This window comes from Oncorhynchus nerka, linkage group LG27 (assembly GCF_034236695.1).
Source record: "Oncorhynchus nerka isolate Pitt River linkage group LG27, Oner_Uvic_2.0, whole genome shotgun sequence".
In the NCBI taxonomy this organism is placed as follows: domain Eukaryota; kingdom Metazoa; phylum Chordata; class Actinopteri; order Salmoniformes; family Salmonidae; genus Oncorhynchus; species Oncorhynchus nerka.
Genome location: NC_088422.1, coordinates 16,715,137 through 16,742,820, shown reverse-complemented (window position 1 = coordinate 16,742,820; position 27,684 = coordinate 16,715,137). Strand labels below are relative to the sequence as shown.

Here is a 27,684-nt window from a genome sequence, read left to right as displayed (position 1 = left end):
TGTGTGGGTGGGACAGAGCCTTGTACTGTAGCAACTCTCAGATCACTGCTCCCGATGTTACAGTCAGGTCAACCATCAAACACATCCATCTCCTGGCCCACTTGCCCCTCTCCCTCCAGCCCGACTGCAGCCTCAGGTCAAGCTCAAACGAACACTGACCTATCTTCCCACCCACACTCCTTTACCTGCTGTCAATTAATGACTTCAAGTCATTTCATCTGACAATCCCTGTTCCAGCGAGAGGCTACAGCAGAGATGTCACAGGGATGACATTTTCGACCATGTGCAGCCAAGAGCAGTTCTAATTTCTCCACTTAAGAATCTGAGACAAACCGGGTAACTTCCTTTGTACTTTGCTAATGAGTTATTGAGTTGAAACAATGCCCCGGCAAATATTGTCTGATTTACCTTGACTCCAGCAAGTTTCTGGTGCTATACTGTCTCAACGCCATCAATCTTTATGGAATATGAGTACGCTCACACTTCTCTTCGTGTCTGTACGTATTTCTCTCACTCAGTCTAACACACATTATCCCTTATTTTTCTTCCCTGAACTCTCTCTCTCTCTCTCTCTCTCTCTCTCTCTCTCTGTATCTCTCCTCTCTCTCCCCTCTATCTTTCCGCCTCTCATATTTTTTTTCTGAGCTTAACTTTCCATAGGCAGTACCTGGTAATTACCCACAATGCTACAGTCATTATTTTCCCATCTCTGCCACTAATTTGCTCCATATCGTCTCCTCACCCTGCAGACCGTTGTGTCTGGAAGGAAAGAGGGCTGAAGGGAAGAGGAAGATAGATGAAGGAAGAAAGGGAAGAGAAGTCTAGAAGAGTCCACATCCAGGACAAACAGGTGTTTGAGTGAAAGTCCACATTCAAATAGCTCCAGTTCTAATACCAAACCATGTATTCACCTGTCCCCGCCGCTTGTTTAATATTTCATCATTAGGCCAATTGAAGATGATTCAGTTAGTCGCTGTAAGTGACACATTCAATATTCAAATGAGCGGGCTGCAGGTGTGTTTACTCAGTGTGTCTTCAGAGAGAGACAGAGCTGAGGTGTGTGTGTGTGTGTGTGTGTGTGTGTGTGTGTGTGTGTGTGTGTGTGTGTGTGTGTGTGTGTGTGTGTTGTGTGTGTGTGTGTGTGTGTGTGTGTGTGTGTGTGTGTGTGTGTGTGTGTGTGTGTGTGTGTGTGTGTGTGCGTGTGCGTGCGTGCGTGCGTGCGTGCGTGCGTGCGTGTGTGTGTGTTTGCATGTAATCTGGAGACCTGTCACTTGTCAGCCTTTTAAATAAAACACACCTCATCCCTACTCTCTGTCTCACTCTCTTTCTCTCTTTTTCTCAAGTCAGTGTCTGTAGCCATGAAGTGCTTTGAAAGGCTGGTCATGACTCACATCAACACCATCATCCCAGACACCCTGGACCCAGTCCAATTCACATACCGCCCCAACAGATCCACAGATGACGCTATCTCTGTTGCACTCCACACTGACCCTTTCCCACATGGACAAGAGGAACACCTACATGAGAATGCTGTTCATTCACTACAGCTCAACATTCAACACCATAATGCCCTCAAAGCTCATCACAACGCTAAGGACTCTGGGATTAAACACCTCCCTCTGTAACTGGATCCTGTGCTTCCTGACAGGATGCCCCCAAGTGGTGATGGTAGGCGACAACACATATTCCAAGCTGACCCTCAAAAAGGGGCCCCCTCGGGGGTGCATGCTTAATCTCCTCCTGTACTCCCTGTTCACCCACGACTGCGAGGCCGCGCACGACTCCAACACCATCATTAAGTTTGCAAACGACACAACGATGGTAGGCCTAATCACCGACGACGATGAGACAGCCACCAGGGAGATGGTCAGAGACCTGGCAGTGTGGTGCCAGGACAACAACCTCTCCCTCCAACATCAGCAAGACAAAGGATCTGTTTGTGGACTACAGGAAACGGAGGACCGAGCACACCCCCATCCACGTCAGCGGGGCTGTAGTGGAGCAGGTCAAGAGTTTCAAGTTCCTCGGTGTCCACATCACTAAGGAATTATCATGGTCTACACACATCAACGCAGTCATGAAGAATGCCTCTTCCCCCTCAGGAGGCTGAAAAGAATTAGCATGGGCCCTCAGATCCTCACAAAGTTATGCAGCTGCACCATTGAAAGCATCTTAACTGGCTGCATCACCGCTTGGTATGGCAACTGTTTGGCATCCGACCACAAGGTGTTAAAGAGGTTAGTGACTGGGGCCGAGCTCCCTGCCATCCAAGACCTTCACACCAGACGGTGTCAGAGAAAGACCCAACAAATTGTCAAGGACTCCACAACACAAGTCATATGCTATTCTCTCTGTTACCGCATGGCAAGCAGTACTGATGCACCAAATCAGGAACCAACAGGACCCTGAACAGCTTCTACCCCCAAGCCATAAGACTGTTAAATAGTTAAATGGTTTACCGGACTATTTGCTTCGACCCTTTCTACACTAACTATTATAACTAATACCGGTGTTTAGAAATAACTACTGAAATATCACATTTACATAAGTATTCAGACCATTTGCTCAGTACTTTGTTGAAGCACCTTTGGCAGCGATTACAGTATCAAGTCTTCTTGGGTATGATGCTACAAGCTTGGCACTTTTTTATTTTTCTTGGGGAGTTGCTCCTATTCTTCTCTGCAGATCCTCTCAAGCTCTGTTAGGTTGGATGGGGAGTGCTGCTGCACATCTATTTTCAGGTCTCTCCAGAGATGTTTGATCGGGTTCAAGTCCGGGCTCTGGCTGGGCCACTCAAGGACATTCAGAGACTTGTCCCGAAGCCACTCCTGTGTTGTCTTGGCTGTATGCTTAGGGTCGTTGTCGTGTTGGAAGGTGAACCTTCAGCCAAGTCTGAGGTCCTGAGCCCTCTGGAGCAGGATTTCATCAAGGATCTCTCCGTACATCTTTGCCTGGATCCTGACCAGTTCCTGCCACTAAAAAACATCCCCACAATATGATGCTGCCACCACCATTTGAGATGGGAGAAACTTCCAGATGTGCAACCTACTCCACAGAGGGACTCGAGAGCTTTGTCAGAATGACTATTGGGTTCTTCAAAGGTCCTTCTCTCCCAATTGCTCAGTTTGGCCGGGCACACAGCTATAGGAAGAGTATTGGTGGTTTCAAACTTCTTACATATAAGAATGATGGAGGCCACTGTGTTCTCGGGGACCTTCAATGCTGCACACATTTTTAGGTACCCTTTCCCAGATCTGCGCCTCGAAACAATCCTGTCTCGGAGCTCTACGGATAATTCCTTTACTTCACGGCTTGGTTTGTCAACTGTGAGACCGTTTATAGACAGGTGTGTGCCTTTCCATCATGTCAAATCAATGTAATTTACCACAGGTGGACTCCCATCAAGTTGATGAAACATCTCAAGGATGATGAATGGAAACAGGATGCACCTGAGCTCAATTTCTAATCTCATAGCAAAGGGTCTGAATACTTATTTGAAATACGTATTTTTATTTTTTCTTGTTTTTTTCTTCAAAAATGTCTAAACAACAGTTTTCGCTTTGTCTTTATGGGGTATTGTGTGTAGATTCCTGGAAACGTTATTTTATTTAATCCATTTTAGAATAAGGCTGAAACATAACAAAATGTGGAAAAAGTTAAAGGGTTTGAATATTTTCCCGAAGGCAGTGTCATTACTGTGTAAATCTATGAAAGAGAGTAAGAACCATGAGCCTCATAGGTTTTGTATTAAAGTCAATGTACCCAAGCGTGGACGGAAACTAGCTGTCCTCCGGCTATCCCATGGTGCTACCGTACAGAGTGCTGTTGAGGCTAATGTATTCCTCCAAACAGTGTGTTTTAATCAATGATTTGGTGACATGAATGTATTTAGTTTAGTTTTATCTAAAAATGATCACTTTTTTATGTTTCACTATTTTTATGGTCCTCCCCTTCCTCTGAGGAGGAGCCTCCACTACATATCTACCTCAATTGCCTCGAAACACCGCACATTGACTTGATACTGCTACCCAGTGTATACAGCCCCGTTATCGTTACTCATTGTGTATTTATTATGTTTCTATTTTCTATTAGTTCTATATATTCTCTCTGCGTTGTTGGCAAAGGCCTGTAAGTAAGCAGCTCTATCTATTTCCTGGGAGGGAGCGAGAGAACAGCTGCATTGCTTGGTTTTTGTATATGCACTTTGTGACAACCGCTGGTGTAAAAAGGCCTTTATTTGATTGATTGATGGAAGGAGACGGATTGATTATAATTTGTTTTAGCGCGATATTCCACATGCCGTATTGCAAGAATATTTTTCTTTTTTCTTTTGAGCGCTTGTTCTGCCGTTGTCTTTTTGCCCTTGTCTCCTTCACTCCTTCTGTGCTGTGTACACCTTCCCTTTGACACACACACATCAAGCCCCGGCCACTCACAACAACAACGATGAGAGATTGCTTCTTCCTCTCTGACAAGCGGTTTCAACTCACTGTTTGCATTTAAGGTTTGGTCCAACAGAATCGGTCATATTGATCACGAAGCATATGGAGCCACTATGTTACTGTGATCGAGAAGATGATCTTTCTATCTACACCCTTTTTATGTCTTAACAACTCAATTTGTGCACAGAGCAGGCACTACTAAAACCGGAGTACCAATCTGTGTTTTATAAATGTGTAATAAGCATAAAACCAACTGTTCTACTTTGTTAACTAGCAAATAGTTCCAGGTTGGTTAAACTTGAAATATAAAGATTAGCTGGTTATGAGACCTGTGTTTAATTTTCTGCAATTCCTGCCACAATAAATGAGTCATTATGAGTGAATATGCAGTATGCATGGTTCTGGTTCAATTTGGAACCAAAATGTCATTTTTATAGACAGACTTGAAAGCCAGATCAGTGATTACTACAAATAAGCAGGTTAAACCATTTTGATAAAGTAATGCCATTATTAGTTGGTCTGATGGTTGTGGAGGGTTTATATTTAGCCTAGATGTCCTTTTACAAGCCCTGAATTCATTAGATTACTGCTGACTGTTTGAAATGCAGTGTATTGACCTTAATTATTCAACAAAGCTTATTTAGAGAAGTTTTTTTAACAGAAATCTAAATATATATTGTGAATCGCCCATAAGTTAAAAAAATAAATAATAATAATTATTGAGATATAATGTTTAGGCCATATCGCCCAGCCCTAGGAGGGAGGGGAAGCCCGTAGTGGTTGTTTGTCAGTGTGTGTTGATACTGTTAGATTCATTCTTTCCTGGGTTGGTGGGCTGGGGTGTTTGTCTTGGCGTTAGTGCTGTTATTGTGGCCATAGCTGGGTTCTCTCCTCTCCCTGCTTCTCATAAATGTCCTGTAAACAGAGAGGAGAAAGTAGGGAAAGAAAACAGACAGTGAGTTTCTGGAGGACTGTGGGAGTGTGTGGGTCTCCATGATGAGAGGGGTGTGGATGGGTTGGGAATTGAAAGCACTGGTTGTCTTTGTACTGTTTTATCCTCCTCTTTCAAACAAGGCAAAGTTTGATCAAGGGCGTTGGTCAGCAGACTTTAGTATCAAATAAAATGTTGTTGATTACATACACATGGTTAGCAGATGTTATTGTGAGTGTAGCGGAATGCTTGTGCTTCTAGTTCCGACAGTGCAGTAATATCTAACAAGTAATCTAACAATTTCACAACTACTTAATACACACAAATCTAAGTAAAGGGATGGAATAAGAATATATACATACACTACCAGTCAAAAGTTTTAGAACACCTACTTATTCAAGGGTTTTTCTTTATTTTTAATATTGTCTACATTGTAGAATAATAGTAAAGATATCAACACTATGAAATAACACATATGGAATCATGTAGTAACATAAAAAGTGTTAACCTCTAGCAGTCGAGCAATCCCGTATCCGGGAGCGTTTTATAGCCTCAAGCTCATTACCATAACGCAACGTTAACTATTCATGAAAATCGCAAATGAAATGAAAGAAATATATTCACTCACAAGCTTAGCCTTTTGTTAACAACACTGTCATCTCAGATTTTCAAAATATGCTTTTCAACCATAGCTACACAAGCATTTGTGTAAGAGTATTGATAGCTAGCATAGCATTAAGCCTAGCATTCAGCAGGCAACATTTTCACAAAAACAAGAAAAGCATTCAAATAAAATCATTTACCTTTGAAGAACTTCGGGATGTTTTCAATGAGGAGACTCTCAGTTAGATAGCAAATTTTCATTTTTTCCAAAAATATTATTTGTGTAGGAGAAATCGCTCCGTTTTGTTCATCACGTTTGGCTAAGAAAAAAATCTGAAAATGCAGTCTCTAAACGCCGAACTGTTTATCAAATTAACCCCATAATATCGACAGAAACATGGCAAACGTTGTTTAGAATCAATCCTCAAGGTGTTTTTCACATATCTATTCGATGATAAATCGTTCGTGGCAGCTGTGTTTCTCCTCGAAGCAAACGAAAAATACACACAGCTGGAGATTACGCAATAATTGCAACGGAGGACACCAAGCGGCCACCTGGTAGATGTAGTCTCTTAAGGTCAATCTTCCAATGATTTGCCTACAAATACGTCACAATGCTGTCGACACCTTGAGGAAACGACAGAAAGTCTAAGCTCATTCGTGACCCATACACAGCCATATAAGGAGACATTGGAACACAGCGCATTAAAAATCTGGGGCACTTCCTGTATGAAATTTCATCTTGGTTTTGCCTGTAGCATTAGTTCTGTGGCACTCACAGACAATATCTTTGCAGTTTTGGAAACGTCAGAGTGTTTTCTTTCCAAAGCTGTCAATTATATGCATAGTCGAGCATCTTTTCGTGACAAAATATCTTGTTTAAAATGGGAACGTTTTTTTATCCATAAATTAAAAGAGCGCCCCCTATATCCAAGAAGTTAAATGAATCAAAATATTTTATATTTGAGATTGTTCAAATAGCCACCCTTTGCCTTGATGACAGCTTTGCACACTCTTGGCATTCTATAAACCAGTTTCATGAGTTAGTCACCTGGAATGTGTTTGAGACAATCAGTTGTGTTGTGACATGGCAGGGGGGGGGGGGTATACAGAAGATGGCCCTATTTGGTAAAAGACCAAGTCCATATTATGGCAAGAACAGCTCAAGTAAGCAAAGAGAAATGACAGTCCATCATTACTTTAAGACATGAAGGTCAGTCAATATGGATCATTTCAAGAACTTTGAAAGTTTGTCCTTTGGTTTGGTTTCAAATTGGAGACTTTTGGTTCCAACCGCCATCTCTTTGGGAGACGCGTTGTGGGTGAACGGATAATCTCCGCATGTGTATTTCCCACGGTAAAGCATGGATGAGGAGGTGTTATTGTGTGGGGTTGCTTTGCTGGTGACATTGTCAGTGATTTATTTCGAATTCAAGGCACGCTTAACCAGCATGGCTACCACATCATTCTGCAGCGATACGCCATCCCATCTGGTTTGGACTTAGAGGGACTATCATTTGTTTTTCAACGTGACAATGATCCAACACACTTCCAGGCTGTGTAAGGGCTATTGGACCAAGAAGGAGAGTGATGGACTGCAGCATCAGATGACCTGGCCTCCACAATCCCCTTACCTCGTCCAAATTGAGATGGTTTGGGATGAGTTGGACTGCAGAGTGAAGGAAAAGCAGCCAATAAGTGCTCAGCATATGTGGGAACTCCTTCAAGACTGTTCGAAAAGCATTCCAGGTAAAGCCGGTTGAGAGAATGCCAAGAGTGTGCAAAGCTGTCATCAAGGCAAAGGGTGGCTATTTGAAGAATATAAAATATATTTCCATTTGTATAACACTTTTTTGGTTACTATGATTCCATATGTGTTATTTCATAGTGTTTACAGTTGAAGTCGGAAGTTTACATACACCTTAGCCAAATATATTTAAACTCAGTTTTTCACAATTCCTGACATTTAATCCTAGTAAAAATTCCTTGTTTTATGTCAGTTAAGATCACCACTTTATTTTAAGAATGTGAAATGTCAAAATAATAGTAGAGAGAATGATTTATTTCAGCTTTTATTTCATTCATCGCATTCCCAGTGGGTCAGAAGTTTACATACACTCAATTAGTATTTGGTAGCATTGACTTTAAATTGTTTAACTTCGGTCAAACATTTTGGGTAGCCTTCCACAAGCTTCCCACAATTTTGTGAATTTTGGTCCATTCCTCCTGACAGAGCTGGTGTAACCGAGTCAGGTTTGTAGGCCTCCTTGCTCGCATACACTTTTTCAGTTCTGCCCACAAATCTTCTATAGGATTGAGGTCAGGGCTTTGTGATGGCCACTCCAATACCTTGACTTTGCTGTCCTTAAGCCATTTTGCAACAACTTTGGAAGTATGCTTGGGGTCATTGTCCATTTGGCAGACCCATTTGTGACCAAACTTTAACTTCCTGACTGATGTTTTGAGATGTTGCTTCAATAGATCTACATAATTTTCCTGCCTCATGAAGCCATCTATTTTGTGAAGTGCACCAGTCCCTCCTGCAGAAAAGCACCCCCACAACACGATGCTGCCACTACCGTGCTTCACGGTTGGTAGAGTGTTCTTCGGCTTGCAAGCCTCCCCATTTTTCCTCCCAACATAACAATGGTCATTATGGCCAAACAGTTCTATATTTGTTTCATCAGACCAGAGGACATTTCTCCAAGAAGTACGGTCTTGTTCCCCATGTGCAGTTGCAAACCGTAGGCTGGTGTTTTATGGCAGTTTTGGAGCAGTGGCTTCTTCCTTGCTGAGTGGCCTTTCAGGTTATGTCGATATAGGACTTGTTTTACTGTGGATATAGATACATTTGTACCTGTTTCCTCCAGCATCTTCACAAGGTCCTTTGCTATTGTTCTGGGATTGATTTGCACTTTTCACACCAAAGTACGTTCATCTCTAGGAGACAGAACGTGTCTCCTTCCTGAGCAGTATGACGGCTGAATGGTCCCATGGTACCTGGAAATTGTCGATGTGGATAGGTGGGTGCTCCCTCTGCAGTCCACGATCATCTCCTTTGTTTTGTTGATGTTTAGTGAGAGGTTATTTTCCTGGCACCACACTGAGTGCCCTCACCTCCTCCCTGTAGGCTGTCTCGTTGTTGTTGGTAATCAAGCCCACTACTGTTGTGTCGTTTCCAAACTTGATGATTGAGTTGGAGGCGTGCATGGCCACGCAGTCATGGGTTTACAGGGAGTACAGGAGGGGGCTGAGCATGCACCCTTGTGGGGCCCCAGTGTTGAGGATCAGTGAAGTGGAGATATTGGATCCTACCTTCACCACCTGGGAGTGGCACGTCAGGAAGTCCAGGACCCAATTGCACAGGGTGAGGTTGAGACCCAGGTCCTTAAGCTTAATAATGAGATTGGAGTGTACTGTGGTGTTGAATACTGAGCTGTAGTCAATGAACAGCATTCTTACATAGGCATTCCTCTTATCAAGATGGGATAGGGCAGTGTGCAGTGTGATTGCGATTGCATCGTCTGTGGGCCTATTTGGGCTGTATGCAAATTGAAATGAGCCATGGGTGGCAGATAAGGTGGAGGTGATATGATCCTTGACTAGTCTCTCAGTTACCTTTGCCTTCTTGGGTATGGGAACAATGGTGGTCATCTTGAAGCAGACTGGGAAAGAAAGTGATTGAATTTGTCTCGTGTCTGAGCCGCTGAATTGCGACTCCACTTTGTCCCTATACTGACATTTCACTTGTCTGATTGCCTTGCGGAGGGAATAACTACACTGTTTGTATTCAGCCATATTCCCAGTCATCTTTCCATGGTTAAATGCGGTGGTTCGTGCTTTCAGTTTTGCGCAAATGCCGCCATCTATACATGATTTCTGGTTAGGGTAGGTTTTAATAGTCACAGTGGGAACAACATATCCAATGCACTTCCTTGTAACTCACTCACCGAATCAGCGTGTAAATAAATGTTATTCTCTGAGGCTGCCTGGAACATTTCCCAGTCTACGTGATCAAAACAATCTTAAAGTGTGGATTCCGATTTGTCAGACAAACTTTGAATAGTTCTTGTCACGGATACATCCTGTTTGAGTTTCTGCCTATAGGACTGGAGGAGCAAAATGGAGTCGTTGTCAGATTTGCCGAAGGAAGGGTAGCGGAGGGCCTGGTAAGCATTGCGGAAGTTAGAGTAGCAGTGATCCAGTGTATTGCCCGCACGAGTGCTACAATCAATATGCTGATAGAATTTAGGTAGCCTTGTTCTCAAATTTGCTTTGTTAAAATCTCCAGCTACAATAAATGCAGCTTCAGGCTATATGGTTTCCAGTTTGCATAGAGTCCAGTGAAGTTCCTTGAGGGCCATCGTAGTATCGGCTTGAGGGGGATATACACGGCTGTGGCAATAACGACTGTTTCTCCCTGCTTGCTGTCTCACGCACCTCTCACTGTTGTACAGTATATGGAGCTTTCACAACTGTGTTTGTATTAATTAGATGGACACAGGTTGAGTTGTCTGATCTTTGTCTGACTGGTTAGTGAGGACTAGGTTGGAGTGACACTATACACAAGGGAGACTGTGTGTCTGAGTGCAGAGAGAGAGACGCTATATCAGCCCAGTGTTCCTCGCTGATTACTGAGAGAGAGAGAGAGACGCTATATCAGCCCAGTGTTCCTCGCTGATTACTGAGAGAGAGAGAGAGAGAGAGAGAGAGAGAGTGAAACGCTATATCAGCCCAGTGTTCCTCGCTGATTACCGAGAGAGAGAGAGAGAGAGAGAGAGAGAGACGCTATATCAGCCCAGTGTTCCTCGCGGATTACCGAGAGAGAGAGGGAGAGAGAGACGCTATATCAGCCCAGTGTTCCCCGCTGATTACTGAGAAAGAGAGAGAGAGAGACGCTATATCAGCCCAGTGTTCCTCGCTGATTACTGAGAGAGAGAGAGACTTTGACTTTTGGTCTTTCTTTATTGAAACATTCTCAATTCATTTAAAACTCACCCCCCCACTCCTAAAATAAAAAAATAAAAATATATCCTGTACAAATCACCATACACAAAAAACCTCTCCTACAACCGTATATCCAAAACATCTTCCCCAGCAATACAGACAGCCCCCAACACACCATATCTCCTCAAACATCTCCACACATTTGATCATTTTATAGAACTCAAACTCAACCCTAAGGCGCGCAGAGACCATCCCATTAAACAGTAGTAAAGGGTCTGTTATCCCCCCACCTTTGACCCTGTTCCTCCTTGTTAGCCAAATAGCTAACTTTGCCTGAGCAAACAGAAAATTCAACAAAACACATTTTTCTTTCTCCTTACTCGAATACCTGTATCCCATTTTAAACATCCCAACAGCAAAAACCACCCCCAACCTGTCACACAGACATTCCAACAGAGACATTAATGGCATTAACCTGGTGCACACAGAAAACACATGAATTACAGTTTCTTTCATTTGACAGAAAGGACACCCCTGCCCAATTCCCGGATCAACCCGTGCCAACCAGCTGTTAGTGGCCAGGGCTCCATGAAGAACCCTCCACTGGAGGTCCCCTGACCGCTTTGGTACTGGGGGTTTGTAGAGCGCCCTCCATCTAAAACCCACCATACTCTCCGCCCCACATACCCCCTGCCACTGATGTGCCTTCACTCCTGTTAGGCTTCTAATGCTCCTAACCTTAACACAGAGGTTGTAGAGGGCTTTACCTCCCACCCCCTCAAACTCCCCAGGCTCGGAGTGTTAAAATCTAACAAGTCCTCCAGACCCCCTTGCCAGTCTCCAGTCTCTGCCGTCACCTGCAGTGGCGGGAACATTGGTGGCCCCTCTCCCTTTGGCCTCTCAAACACCCCCTTACCGGCTCAGACAGTGCCTCCTGGACCTCCTCCAGGAATCTCTCCAGCAGCCTAAGAGACGTTATTCCTGTTTGTTGCGCCAAGACCTCCGGGGTTTTCCACCCCTCCTCTCCCAGCAGTCTCAGGTCACCCAGCCTTTGTAAACCCCCTGCCATCAGTTGCCTCTGCAGGTTGGCCGACTGAACCGATCTCAAAGGGATGGCTGGGTTGTGGAAGATAGGCTCCTCCCACACCCACTGCCCAGGCTCCACACCCCCTTCTCGTGTGGGTCTTAGCAGCTGCCAGGCCCTCAGCACCGCAGAGTAAAACTCTGAGAGACCTGCTGTACTCAGCCTCTCCAGCTTCATGAGGAACAGCTGCCGGTCCAACCCTAATCCGCCAGCTCTCCTCAGCAGCGCGCATGCTGGTTCCTCCAGCCAACATCAGTGTGGTACAGCAGTCTCTGCACCGCCTTTAGTCGGAAAGCAGCCATCCTGCTCTCCAGTTCCACCAGGCCCTGTCCTCCTTCGTGTACGGTCATGTACAAAACTGCTGCCTTCAGCCAGTGATGTCCCGACCAAAAGAAGTCCACCAGCTTGCGTTGCAGGTCTGCAAGCAGACCGGCGGGGGTTGAGGACAGCCAGTTTATGCCACAAGGAAGATGCCACCAGGTTGTTGATTATCAGCACCCTCCCTCTATATGACACTTGGGACAGGAGCCACCTCCACCTGGCCAGTCTTGACACCACTGCCTGTGACAGCCCCTCCCAGTTCTTGCTGACCCACCTCTCCGAGCCCAGGTACACCCCCAACACTTTAAGCCCTTCACAACCCCACTGCAAACCCCTGGAAGCAGAGGAGGAGCCCTATCCCCCATGCCCCACATAACAGAGCTTTGCTCTTTCCCAGTTTACCTTAGCTGATGAAGCTCCCTCGTACACCTTCAGACTGGTCTCTAGTTCCTGCATATCTTGCTCATCCCTGACCATCACAGAAACATCATCTGCATATGCTGAGACTGCTATTCCTGTCACCACATCCATGCCTGTCCAGCACACTCCCCGCAGTCTCCTGCGTAGCAGTCCTAAAAAAGGCTCAATGGCTAGTGTGTACAGCTGCCCAGATAGAGGGCATCCTTGTCTAATCCCCGTCTCACCCAGACTGGCCTACTGAGCCCCCTCCCACCTTAACCATACATGACGCCCCAGCATACAACAGCTTCACACAGGTCACAAAACTCTTCCCAAACCCAAACACAGACATCACATTAAACAGATACTCATGATCCACTCTATCAAAAGCCTTCTCTTGATCTAAAGAGACCAGTCCAAAGTTCACATTAGAACCTCTCGACAAGTCCAACATGTCCCTAATCAAGAACAAGTTGTCCGTGATTGAGCGTCCCGGTACACAATATGTCTGGTCCTTGTGTATTATAGAGTCCAGATGGGACTTCAGTCTGTTAGAGAGGACCTTGGCAAAAATCTTGTAGTCCGCACAGAGTAATGCCACAGGCCTCCAGTTCTTAAGTTCACACAAGTCCCCTTTTTTGGGCAGGAGAGTCAGAGCCGCCCGACGGCAGCTCATCGGCAACTCTCCTACCCCGACGCATTCACGCAACACGCAAAAGAAATCCTGTCCAATTGTTCCCCAGAATTTTTTGTAAAATTCCACTGGAAGTCCATCGACCCCGGGTGCACGACCGGGGACATCTGGGTTACTGCCTCTGCCAGTTCATGTGACAACAGAGGAATGTCCATTTCATCCCTCTGTGCCCGAGAGAGCTTAGGGAGTCCTTCGAACAAGACCTGAGCACACATAGGATCACACATTTCTGCCCTATACAATTCAGTATAAAACTCCACAGTCCGCTCCCGCATCTCCCCCACCACAGAGGTCACCCTCCCATCAGACAGCCGTAGACAATGCATACCCTTGGCATCACTGCTCTGTCTTTCCAAACCAAAGAAGAAGGAGCTGGGAGCATCCATCTCCTTGAGCATGGAGAACCTAGCTCTTACAAGTGCTCCCTTTGCTTTAACCTGGAAAAAACTGCCCAGGTCCCTACGTAATTCGGCTAAGTTAGCCTGGAGGCCTACATTGCCTTGCCCCACCATCTCTACCTCCATCTCACTAATACACCGCTCTAGTTCCCCCAATACTCTCCTAGCCTCTGAGGATGAGAGAGCTGTGTACTGTTGACAGAAAAGCCGAATTTGCACTTTCCCCACATCCCACCATTGACTCAGAGACTCATACTCCTCTCTTCGCTGCCCCCATCTTTCCCAAAAAGTCTGGAAACCTGAGCAAAAAGTGGCATCTTGTAAGAGCTTTACATTGAACTTCCAATAAGATGCCTGCCGGGGCCCTGGTGAAATAGACAGCCGAGCCATGGTTATGTGGTGATCCGAAAACCCCACTGGGAGAATGGTAGCACCCAGCAGCCTATTGCTCTGATTCCTGGACATGTAAAAACGATCAAGTCGAGCTGCACTCACCCTAGCCCCAAAAACCTTCACCCACGTATACTGTCTTGTGTTTGGATGTTTAGTTCTCCAAACATCCACTAGGTCAAACTGATTAAAGATGTCCCTTAACACTCCCACTGACACTGAATGAGGCTCTTCCCCATTTCTGTCTTTTGTAAAATCCATTGTACAGTTCCAGTCACCTCCGATCACCAGCGTCTCCTCAGGCGCTACTTGTGAGAGTTCCTGTCTAAGACTCCCAAATAGAACCCCTCTTTCTCTCCCTGTGTTAGGCGCATACACATTTATAAAGACAAAAACCATGTTGTTAATTTCTGCTTTAACAACAAGCAACCTACCCCTACACACCTCCTTTGAGGAGCAAATTTTACAGCCAGACCCGGTGCAAAAAGGACTGCCACCCCTGCACTAAGATTTGTCCCATGGCTCAACACACTTGCCCCTTTCCACCAGAGCCCCCAATCAACTTCATTCACCACATCACTATGAGTCTCCTGCAGAAACAACACCTGTACTTTTTTTTTTGTTTTACATATTCACCCAACACACTCCTCTTTCCCGCATCTCTGGCGCCATTTATATTGAGCGAGCCTACCCGAAGAGTCTCCATAAGAAGTGGGAGAAAAGCCAGCAGAGAAATAGACCAATAGCAAAGCTCAAAAGCCCCAGTGTCAGTAAGAAATTAAACATTTAAACAGTGTCTGAAGGTAAACCTTTACGCACTATTGTGACCCACTTCCTCAACCTAAACCGTTTCCTGGGTGAGAGGGCACCATGCCCCTCATTTCTCATAGCATGTTGTACTGATCTTACAAACTTTCTAGGATCAGGAAAAAAAGTGTCAAGATTAACTTTTTTCCCTTAGTCTCATTCAGGAACCTTGTCAGTTCTCTCAACGTGTACTTAGACCCCTCTGGTTGACTGGCTGTCAGCTCCGGGCCAATTGAAGAGGAGTCTGAAAAAATAACTCCTCATCCTCTTCCTCAGACTCACTTTCCTCCTCTTCTCTATCTCCCACCCTGACCACCTGCCCTTTCTCTCTGTTTAGGGCCTCACCCACAGCAACAGGCAACATTTCCATGGTACCTTTATCCACATCCTTTTTCCTTTTCCTCTTGACACCCTCCTCCTCCCCCTAATCTCTTACACTTCCCCACTATACTCTCCTCATCCACTAGAATAACCTGACTAGACGCAGTATCATCTGCACCACCCTCTATAGCATGACTAGGGCCAGCCTCAGCTACACCACCCTCCATAGCATGACTAGGGCCAGCCTCAGCTACACCACCCTCCATAGCATGACTAGGCCCAGCATCATCTGCACCACCCTCCATAGCATGTCTAGGCCCAGCCTCAGCTACCCCACCATCTCTAGCCTGACTAGACCCAGCCTCTGCTTCTCCACCATCTCTAGCCTGACTAGCCCCAGCCTCATCTACACCACCATCTCTAGACTGACTAGGCCCAGCCTCTGCTGTCTGCATCTCCTTACCCCCTGCATTTTGACCTCGATTTCCCCCACTTGCACCCTCACTCCGTCTATGGCCTTTATGTGGGCACGCAAAGCTCTTGTGCCCCAAATCCCCACATTCAAAACACCGTAGACTATCTGTGCTGGCAAAACCTGCATAGAGCCCCTCCCCATGCCTCACTTTGAAATGCACATTTAGCTGTTGCTCATTATTGTTCAGAAACATAAACACTTGCCGCCTGAACGAAACAACGTGCTTAACGGCATCTGCCTGAAAACCTGCTGACAGTACACGGAAACCGCTAGCAAACTTACCAAAACGACTCAGCTCTTTCCTAATTTGATCGTCCGTAATAAACGGAGGCAAATTTGCCACTACAACTCTTGTTGAAGGGGTAGAGAGAGGTGAAATTGACACCAACACATCTCTTACAAATATTCCGCTAGCAATTAGCCTACCGACCAAATTTGCCCTTTTCATGAACACAACCACAGCTTTGTTCATTCTAGAAGCAGAATGTATAAACTCAGCTCCTACCTGTTCACCGACCGCGAGCAGAACCTCCTCCACCTTAACTCCGTTCTCAGGAACACACCTGAATCCATGCTGTATCGACAGCGTCTCGTCCGCGCTAGGCTGAGAAGCCATTGCGCACACTACACCTTCCACCCCCCCGGAAAGTTACTCTGTCCTCTTCCACCCTAACTTTGAAAAAAAAACTTTGGATACCGCTAAAAACAAATATTGCATTAACCCTCCACCATAGAAAATAACATGTAAAGAAAAGAATCAAGAAAGTTAGTTAGGATAGAGCTTTCCACACCAAACACTCAAACTCCAAAAACACCCAGCATGCACCGAGAGAGAGAGAGAGAGAGAGAGAGAGAGAGAGAGAGAGAGAGAGAGAGAGACGTTATATCAGCCCAGTGTTCCTCGCTGACTACCGAGAGAGAGAGAGAGAGAGAGAGACGCTATATCAGCCCAGTGTTCCTCGCTGATTACTGAGAGAGAGAGAGAGAGAGAGAGAGAGAGAGAGAGAGAGAGACTGTCAACCTGCCCAGCTAGCTAGATCTGAGATAATCATTTAACATTACACTGTCTCCCTCTCCTCTGCGACTCACTCCATCACTCTTTTGATCTATTTTTTACTCCTCCAAAGGGCTATGAATGAATGCAAATCAAAGAATCATTCACTCAAAAAGGAAGATAAGCAACATAAATGTACAGATTTTTCAATCTTGGAGTTTTGGGTATATGGTAACCGTGTGGACAGCTCACTGGAAGCCCGAGAGGACCCTTATATTGTCTATTCAAGAGAGAGGGCAAACTGTCAACAGTGCCACAATCAATCCGCACTCATACACATGCACTTCAAAACACCAGTGACAGTCATCACTTGAAGATGCTGGCAACAGGTGAACAGTAGGGAATGTCAGACCTGGCACACACATTGGATGACCAGAGGGGGAAAAAGGAAAAGTAAGAAATAACTAATTTGGCAGGCATGTAACAAAGGCATGTAACAGGAAGCTAGTCTCTGAGGGTGGCCCGCTTCACAAGAGCTAATTAACCCTGGGAAATAAGAACCTCAATATGTAAATGCTGTTTAGATAATGCAAAGTGCTATTGGGCCAGGTAGTCAAATAGAGGAGGTGGGTGGGCGTTGGGGCCAGCTGTCGGGATTCTGTGCTCGGGTGATAAGGGGAAGACGCTACCTGTTTGTCATGACGATCAAGCCGGTGCTGTCCGATGCTAGCGTAATGTATACTGTGACATGCTGAAACTGGACCTCACAGAACACACAGCTAACGGAGAGGTAAAGAAAGGTTGCTAGCTATATTTGGTTATGAAAGGTTTTTACACAAATTACTTCAGATTAGCTAGAGCCACACAGAGCAGTCCTTCATACACAGCACCTAGCCATTTAAATACCTTGATGCTCTTGTCTCTATTCAATTATTGTGGGGGCATTCGGCTGTTAGTGAGAACCACATACCAGATTTCTAACAGGGTCGTTAACAATTGAGTTTACAGAGTATTCTAGACGTCGGAGTAAAACAAGAATTTAACATCCATATAGTGGCCATTAAACTACAAATGTTTGCAGATGCAACCGTTTTTATTAAATGTGTCATTTGTTTTCACGTGCCCATTTCTTACCATTAAGAACCAACGATGTGCTAACTTTTTGTAGCATTTCTAACTATGTTTAACTTTTTCAGCCGAAGCGCAGACGGGTTGAACAACTTGGTTGCTCGGCTGATGTTATCAATTAACCTACACACTGAAGAAGGCTACAACGCCTAAACGTCTGTGTACAGTGTCCCTGATGCAGTGAAAATAAAACATTTGAGTATGGACCCATTACACCTTTTGTTAATCAATAAATGCAAACATATATTTTGATTAACTAGCTAGTTAACATTACCTAGCTAGTGTTACATTGCTTGTCCAGCAGCTAGCTAACACCAGCCGTCTAAAAGCTAGCTAACAGTTAGCTAACAACGAGGCAAAGAATGGTAGCTAGCTATATTTGGTTATGGAATGTTTTTGCACAAATTATTTCAGCCGTTACCTAGCTAGCTAGCTAGAGCCAGACAACAACAGCTGACCTCGACACATATGCTAGCTAAAGTTAGTCACATCCAAATGCCAATCCTATGTTTGTCCACAAAACATAACTAGTTAGCTAGCTACATCAAAAACAACACCAAACGTTGGGTTTATTGTCACTCTGCTACCGTACAGTGCATGCAATGGGCTTTTGTAACAATAGCTAGCTAGCTAGCTACCTACTCCATAGTCCAAGCCATGGTAAGAGCTCGCCACATTTCACTGTCAGACAGGACACAACACAAACTGTAGCTGAGAAAGTATAAAAGCAAAGCTTGCTTTCATATAATTAACCATCCTGTTGTGTTAGTTTCATGTTAATTCATTCTGTGTCCCCGGTCCAAAATGACCGCCCCATTATAGCTGATTATAAATCCATAATAATACATACATTTTCACCTAATGTTGTGTTACATCTTTATATCAACTTAAGTTCTTGTGAACATTACACATTTTGAACTTCTATTTGCTATTAACCTGAGCTCATACAACTTGTTTTTGAGTTAAAAAAAAGCATAATGTATGGATTATTTTGACTAAACAAATGCTCAGATGAAACATAGTGCTATTTATCACAGACTACTTTGTGTCAAAGTTTAACAAGGACTCTTTCCTCCTCACCAGTATCATGATCAAATATATGATCAAGAGCCTCACATACAGTATATCGTTTGGTCATTGTGCTGCCACAGAATGAATTGTGAGCAAGGCCTCAAAAAAGCTGTATTATATACCAGAGCTGTGAGAAAAGTTCTACATATTATTGAAACAATGTTGCAATTGTTTGTGAGAATGGCAACGGGTGTGGTTCCCTTGGGGGAAAGATTCTATTGGGGAAAGGTTCCTGTGGGGGTTGCCATGGATGCCAAGAAGGGGAGTGAGGTGTGTGTGTGTGTGTGTGTGTGTGCTCAAACACACATGCATGAATGGGTATGTGACTGAACTCAATGTTATACACTTATTGTAGTCTCACCCATTCATTTTTGACCTGGAACACCACAGGTGTACAAAAGTTCAATAAAATACCCAAAATGTAATGAAAATAATCTAAATGTATTTTGTGTGTTCAGATGCCCTGTGTGTACAATGTCATGGAACCTTATGACAACCGATTAAATGAACAACATTTTTTCAGAGAGAACTTGATAATCGGTCTAATTTGACCGGAACACAGCAAGAGGGATAAAAGAGTTTGAAATGGTAGTGTAATGGGATTAGTGTAGTGTGTGACGAATCCAATACTTTAACTTGTATGCAGTATAAATCACACTGTTGTGGGACAACCTCCTCCAAGAGTATGAATTACGCTGTTTGAGATGTTTTGAATCCTAGTCAACCTGCCTACACATAGTTTGAAGTACAGTAGACCAACATAGCTACTGTAGTAGGTCAAAGCTGTATTCTGGAAAACCTTGGTAGAGTAGGCATCGCGGTGCCCATGTAAATGTTCTTCATGTTTAGCTTCAAACCAATGTCTACTTCTCAATTACGAGGGATGAGGGAAATGAAGAAGGTCATGTGTGTAAGTCCATATGACCACCTAACAAGCCTCAGTAGGGAAGGTCATGTGAAGAGAGAGAGAACAGCAGGTGTAGTTTGAGGGAGAGAGGGATTATGAAACAGAGCCCTTGTAGATGAATGGTGACTCAGCGAAGGAGAGGACGACTTCAAAGGCCTTGTTGTCACAGGCCTTCAGACAGCCAACTCTGCCCCCACCCCACCCCAACACACCCCTCCTCCCATGGTGATCAGGGTGGGGAAGGGCGAAGTGTTACCCACCTATGCATCACCCTCCGTAGAGTCTGGCTCTGAACACAACCACCCTCCCTCTTTATATAATTACAACAGCAAACATAAACAAGCCAAGAGTTTATACTTAAGTCCTAACTGGTTTATCTAGCAGATTAATAAGAATGTCTAACGCCATGTTCAGGAATGGCCCTTTTCCTTTTATTCAGATTACAACCTTTCAACAAATATTATGGTTGAACTCAAATGTACTATTTGATAAAACATACTTTTTTGGGGGGTGAAACAAAATTTAAAACAATATAATATTTGTAAATGATATCATAAATAGGACTGGTGGAGTTACAGTGCCTTGCCAAAGTATTCGGCCCCCTTGAACTTTGCGACCTTTTGCCACATTTCAGGCTTCAAACATAAATATATAAAACTGTATTTTTTTGTGAAGAATCAACAACAAGTGGGACACAATCATGAAGTGGAAGGACATTTATTGGATATTTCAAACTTTTTTAACAAATCAAAAACTGAAATATTGGGCGTGCAAAATTATTCAGCCCCTTTACTTTCAGTGCAGCAAACTCTCTCCAGAAGTTCAGTGAGGATCTCTGAATGATCCAATGTTGACCTAAATGACTAATGATGATAAATACAATCCACCTGTGTGTAATCAAGTCTCCGTATAAATGGACCTGCACTGTGATAGTCTCAGAGGTCCGTTAAAAGTGCAGAGAGCATCATGAAGAACAAGGAACACACCAGGCAGGTCCGAGATACTGTTGTGAAGAAGTTTAAAGCCGGATTTGGATACAAAAAGATTTCCCAAGCTTTAAACATCCCAAGGAGCACTGTGCAAGCGATAATATTGAAATGGAAGGAGTATCAGACCACTGCAAATCTACCAAGACCTGGCCGTCCCTCTAAACTTTCAGCTCATACAAGGAGAAGACTGATCAGAGATGCAGCCAAGAGGCCCATGATCACTCTGGATGAACTGCAGAGATCTACAGCTGAGGTGGGAGACTCTGTCCATAGGACAACAATCAGTCGTATATTGCACAAATCTGGCCTTTATGGAAGAGTGGCAAGAAGAAAGCCATTTCTTAAAGATATCCATAAAAATTGTTGTTTAAAGTTTGCCACAAGCCACATGGGAGACACACCAAACATGTGGAAGAAGGTGCTCTGGTCAGATGAAACCAAAATTGAATTTTTTGGAAACAATGTAAAACGTTATGTTTGGCGTAAAAGCAACACAGCTCATCACCCTGAACACACCATCCCCACTGTCAAACATGGTGGTGGCAGCATCATGGTTTGGGCCTGCTTTTCTTCAGCAGGGACAGGGAAGATGGTTAAAATTGATGGGAAGATGGATGGAGCCAAATACAGGACCATTCTGGAAGAAAACCTGATGGAGTCTGCAAAAGACCTGAGACTGGGACGGAGATTTGTCTTCCAACAAGACAATGATCCAAAACATAAAGCAAAATCTACAATGGAATGGTTCAAAAATAAACATATCCAGGTGTTAGAATGGCCAAGTCAAAGTCCAGACCTGAATCCAATCGAGAATCTGTGGAAATAACTGAAAACTGCTGTTCACAAATGCTCTCCATCCAACCTCACTGAGCTCGAGCTGTTTTGCAAGGAGGAATGGGAAAAAATGTCAGTCTCTCGATGCGCAAAACTGATAGAGACATACCCCAAGCGACTTACAGCTGTAATCGCAGCATAAGGTGGCGCTACAAAGTATTAACTTAAGGGGGCTGAATAATTTTGCACGCCCAATTTTTCCGTTTTTGATTTGTTAAAAAAGTTTGAAATATCCAATAAATGTCGTTCCACTTCATGATTGTGTCCCACTTGTTGTTGACTCTTCACAAAAAATACAGTTTTATATCTTTATGTTTGAAGCCTGAAATGTGGCAAAAGGTCGCAAAGTTCAAGGGGGCCGAATACTTTCGCAAGGCACTGTATGTCACACATGCAGCTAACAAAAATATATGGAAACGTCACGTGGAAAGGGGAGCAAGTAAGGAACTTCTTTAGCATTAAAAACCAAAATTGGTTAATAAAAATGTTTAAAAAGTTTACCACTCATATAAGGACCAAAACATTTTGCCATATAGATTGCAAAGTAGTTGGGAAGATATTTTCGATGTACGGATTCCATGGTACATGGTTTATGAACTGGTACACAAAATGACACCAGATTCAAAACAGAGTTTTTGTATATAAATTATTATACCTAATTCTTGCAACCAATAGAATGTTTTATGCAGGACCAGTTAAAAGTTTAGACACACCTACTGATTCAAAGGGGGTTCTTTATAATTGTAGAGTAATAGTGAAGACATCAAAACTATGAAATAATACATGTGGAATTACGTAGTAACCAAATAAAGTGTTAAACAAATCAAAATATATTTTATATTTGAGATTCATCAAAGTAGCCACCCTTTGCCTTGATGACAGCTTTGCACACTATTGGCATTCTCTCAACCAGCTTCATAATTCTATGTAGAGCCATAAATTAGTAGGGTAGTGGGTATTAGTAGTGTCCAAACATTTGAATGGTACTGTATATAAAAACATTTAAAGCAGAAATGATTCCAATTGTTTTTTCCCCATACATTTTTGCGTAGGGGATTTTAGTTAAACAAGCCAAGAGGTTTATTTACTGTACCTCCACACACATGCACACGCACGCACACACGTGATCGCTCCAGCACAATAACAACAGCGAATCAACAACTATATTGAAAAGTATTTTGTCTGTTTTCAATACTCAATGCTTGGCTGTGAGTGGGTGTAAGCTGTGTCTTCAGTGAAATGGCACAGCATTTTCCCCTGACCTTTATGAAACAAACAGCCATTGCCTCAGATAAGCCACTAGAACCGTCAGTCACAGCATAGAGGAAAAAAACCGCCCCAGACATTTAGGCTAAGTGCACATGAAGCTTTGTTACCATTTACCCCCTCTGTCAGCTAACCAGACTGTTTTTGCTCTCAAATGTCTTTGGAGTGGTTTCACCAAATGACAGAAAGGGTATTTATATGCCTGCTGAAGATGGAGCATGGCACAAACAATTGCACTTAGTGATGCTCCGTTAAAACACAACCCACGTGTGTGGACTTTATGGTCAGATGTATTGAATCTCATCTGATTTGTGTGTGCGAGTGCATGTGTGTGATTTGATTCACCATTGTTCATGCATATACTTTGTGTGAGTTGGAATTTAGTTTGGTTTAAAATACGCCTACCTACGGGGTGTTTGCCGCCATACAGGTGCTCCATTGCCGCCATACAGGTGCTCCATTGCCGCCATACAGGTGCTCCATTGCCGCCATACAGGTGCTCCACCTGGGTCTCATCAATAGATACAGAACAAAAGACTGAATGACTGGGTCTCATCAATAGATACAGAACAAAAGACTGAACGACTGGGTCGCATCAATAGATACAGAACAAAAGACTGAACGACTGGGTCTCATCAATAGATACAGAACAAAAGACTGAATGACTGGGTCTCATCAATAGATACAGAACAAAAGACTGAACGACTGGGTCTCATCAATAGATACAGAACAAAAGACTGAATGCCTGGGTCTCATCAATAGATACAGAACAAAAGACCGAATGACTGGGTCTCATCAATAGATACAGAACAAAAGACTGAACGACTGGGTCTCATCAATAGATACAGAACAAAAGACCGAATGACTGGGTCTCATCAATAGATACAGAACAAAAGACTGAACGACTGGGTCTCATCAATAGATACAGAACAAAAGACTGAATGACTGGGTCTCATCAATAGATACAGAACAAAAGACTGAATGACTGGGTCTCATCAATAGATACAGAACAAAAGACTGAACGACTGGGTCTCATCAATAGATACAGAACAAAAGACTGAACGACTGGGTCTCATCAATAGATACAGAACAAAATACTGAACGACTGGGTCTCATCAATAGATACAGAACAAAAGACTGAACGACTGGGTCTCATCAATAGATACAGAACAAAAGACTGAATGACTGGGTCTCATCAATAGATACAGAACAAAAGACTGAATGACTGGGTCTCATCAATAGATACAGAACAAAAGACTGAATGACTGGGTCTCATCAATAGATACAGAACAAAAGACTGAATGACTGGGTCTCATCAATAGATACAGAACAAAATACTGAATGACTGGGTCTCATCAATAGATAAAGAACAAAAGACTGAACGACTGGGTCTCATCAATAGATACAGAACAAAAGACTGAACGACTGGGTCTCATCAATAGATACAGAACAAAAGACTGAATGACTGGGTCTCATCAATAGATACAGAACAAAAGACTGAATGACTGGGTCTCATCAATAGATACAGAACAAAAGACTGAATGACTGGGTCTCATCAATAGATACAGAACAAAAGACTGAATGACTGGGTCTCATCAATAGATACAGAACAAAAGACTGAATGACTGGGTCTCATCAATAGATACAGAACAAAAGACTGAATGACTGGGTCTCATCAATAGATACAGAACAAAAGACTGAATGACTGGGTCTCATCAATAGATACAGAACAAAAGACTGAACGATTGGGTCGCTTCCCCGACAACCCTAGATTTGTATCGTGACTATATGCAATAGTATGAATGAATTAATAAAAATGTTTCTAATGAAAATATGTCAATCATTATTTGCAGATGTTGGTAAAGCGTTGGATAAAAGTGATAATGCCCTTGAAGCCGGTCTTTGGACTAACAACACCCGTGCCAATACATCCTCCATACACCTGCTTCTCTCGCATTATCACTTCATTAAATCAGTCTTTAAATCCATCTGTCTATTTTTGTCTGCCTCTGATTTCTCACCCCTTCTTCAATCTTCCTCTCTCTGTTGCTCCTGTGTGTTTTGTGTTTGTTTTGGCGCTGTAACGTGAAGTCCTTGTGTTACAGGAAAACGGCTCCCCCGAGGAACACTTGCTGTACGTGTGGGACCACTTTGTGTCCAACGCTGCCGCCAGGAATGTCTTTATCATGGCGCACAGCTACGGAGGCTTGTCATTGGTGGAGCTGGTGAGTGGTTGTTTTCCTCCTCTGGTCTTGTCTGTCCCGCATCGCCCCTCTAGCCAACCACCTCTGGGACAGTCAGCCAGTGTGATAGGACAGTCAGCCAGTGTGATAGGACAGTCAGCCAGTGTGATAGGACAGTCAGCCAGTGTGAGTGTTAAACGTGGTGGAATTATTACAAATAAATCATGTTTGGTTTCTTTGATAAAGTGCTGCTTCTGTTAACAAGCCAGTTCATCCCTGTTCTAGGGCACAGTCCCCTTCCTCTCCTCTGCACATCAACACAGAGAGAGGGGCAGAGAAAGAATTGAACCATGCTGCAGAGGGAAGAGGTGGAACATGTAGTTGGAGGAGGAAGAGGAGTGAGGAGAAAGGGAAGGGGAGAGGTGGAACATGTAGCTGGAGGAGGAAGAGGAGTGAGGAGAAAGGGAAGGGGAGAGGTGGAACATGTAGCTGGAGGAGGAAGAGGAGTGAGGAGAAAGGGAAGGGGAGAGGTGGAACATGTAGTTGGAGGAGGAAGAGGAGTGAGGAGAAAGGGAAGGGGAGAGGTGGAACATGTAGCTGGAGGAGGAAGAGGAGTGAGGAGAAAGGGAAGGGGAGAGGTGGAACATGTAGCTGGAGGAGGAAGAGGAGTGAGGAGGAAGGGAAGGGGAGAGGTGGAACATGTAGCTGGAGGAGGAAGAGGAGTGAGGAGAAAGGGAAGGGGAGAGGTGGAACATGTAGCTGGAGGAGGAAGAGGAGTGAGGAGAAAGGGAAGGGGAGAGGTGGAACATGTAGTTGGAGGAGGAAGAGGAGTGAGGAGAAAGGGAAGGGGAGAGGTGGAACATGTAGCTGGAGGAGGAAGAGGGGTGAGGAGAAAGGGAAGGGGAGAGGTGGAACATGTAGCTGGAGGAGGAAGAGGAGTGAGGAGGAAGGGAAGGGGAGAGGTGGAACATGTAGCTGGAGGAGGAAGAGGAGTGAGGAGGAAGGGAAGGGGAGAGGTGGAACATGTAGCTGGAGGAGGAAGAGGAGTGAGGAGGAAGGGAAGGGGAGAGGTGGAACATGTAGCTGGAGGAGGAAGAGGAGTGAGGAGGAAGGGAAGGGGAGAGGTGGAACATGTAGCTGGAGGAGGAAGAGGAGTGAGGAGGAAGGGAAGGGGAGAGGTGGAACATGTAGTTGGAGGAGGAAGAGGAGTGAGGAGGAAGGGAAGGGGAGAGGTGGAACATGTAGCTGGAGGAGAAAGAGGAGTGAGGAGGAAGGGGAGAGGTTGAACATGTAGTTGGAGGAGGAAGAGGAGTGAGGAGGAAGGGAAGGGGAGAGGTTGAACATGTAGTTGGAGGAGGAAGAGGAGTGAGGAGGAAGGGAAGGGGAGAGGTGGAACATGTAGTTGGAGGAGGAAGAGGAGTGAGGAGAAAGGGAAGGGGAGAGGTGGAACATGTAGTTGGAGGAGGAAGAGGAGTGAGGAGGAAGGGAAGGGGAGAGGGTTGAATATACTATAACTTCCTGGAAAAGAGCTTATTCTGTGATCTCTATTGCTTCTCAGGGTACACTACTGAAGCGCTGTCTCTCCTATTGAGTCTATAATAAAGTCTAGCCTATTTCTGTAGTGTTGAGGTTCTATATATCAATCAGTGTTGGGTCTCTCAGTGTTCAGTATTGGCAGCTTGCAGGCTATGTGTTTGCTGTGTTACTTAAGACCTGGCTGCAGTGCTCAGGTAGCAGGTGCTAGGCTAAGTGCTAGGCTCACACAGCTCTCTCTCTCTCTCTCTCTCTCTCTCTCTCTCTCTCTCTCTCTCTCTCTGCAGTGCTTAGATTGCTAGGCTGGGTGCGCTAGGCTCACACAGCTCTCTCTGTCTCTCTTTCTCTCTGCAGTGCTTAGATAGCTAGGCTGGGTGCTAGGGTCACACAACTCTCTCTCTCTCTCTCTCTCTGCAGTGCTTAGATAGCTAGGCTAGGCTCACACAGCTCTCTCTCTCTCTCTCTCTGCAGTGCTTAGATAGCTAGGCTAGGTGCGCTAGGCTCACACAGCTCTCTCTCTCTCTCTCTCTCTCTCTCTCTCTCTCTCTGCAGTGCTTAGATAGCTAGGCTAGGTGCGCTAGGCTCACACAGCTCTCTCTCTCTCTCTCTCTCTCTCTCTCTCTCTCTGCAGTGCTTAGATAGCTAGGCTAGGTGCTAGGCTAGGTACTAGGCTGGGTGAGCTAGGCTCACACAGCTCTCTCTGCTCTGACAGCTTGTGCAGGAGCCTGGTGGTGATGGTGGTTCTTTGATCTGTTGGATTTACCTGTAGACTCTCCATGAACCCACATTATTTAAAGCATCTCTCTGCTTTTCTTTTGAAGAAGGTTGTGGGCGGTGTGGGGTGGGCACTTGTCCCACTGCTAATTCCAGGAAAATCTCTCTTTTTTTGTCCTGTAACCTGCTATTTAAAAAAAATATATATATATTGTAATTTTAATGCCTGCTAAATATTCAGGTGGTGTTTTGT

General features: G+C 44.4%; 1 pseudogene; it reads left to right on the top strand.

Annotated features, from left to right (window-relative positions):
• LOC115116235 (cotranscriptional regulator ARB2A homolog) overlaps positions 1-27,684 on the top strand; it is a 448,115-nt pseudogene that overhangs the window by 226,841 nt on the left and 193,590 nt on the right.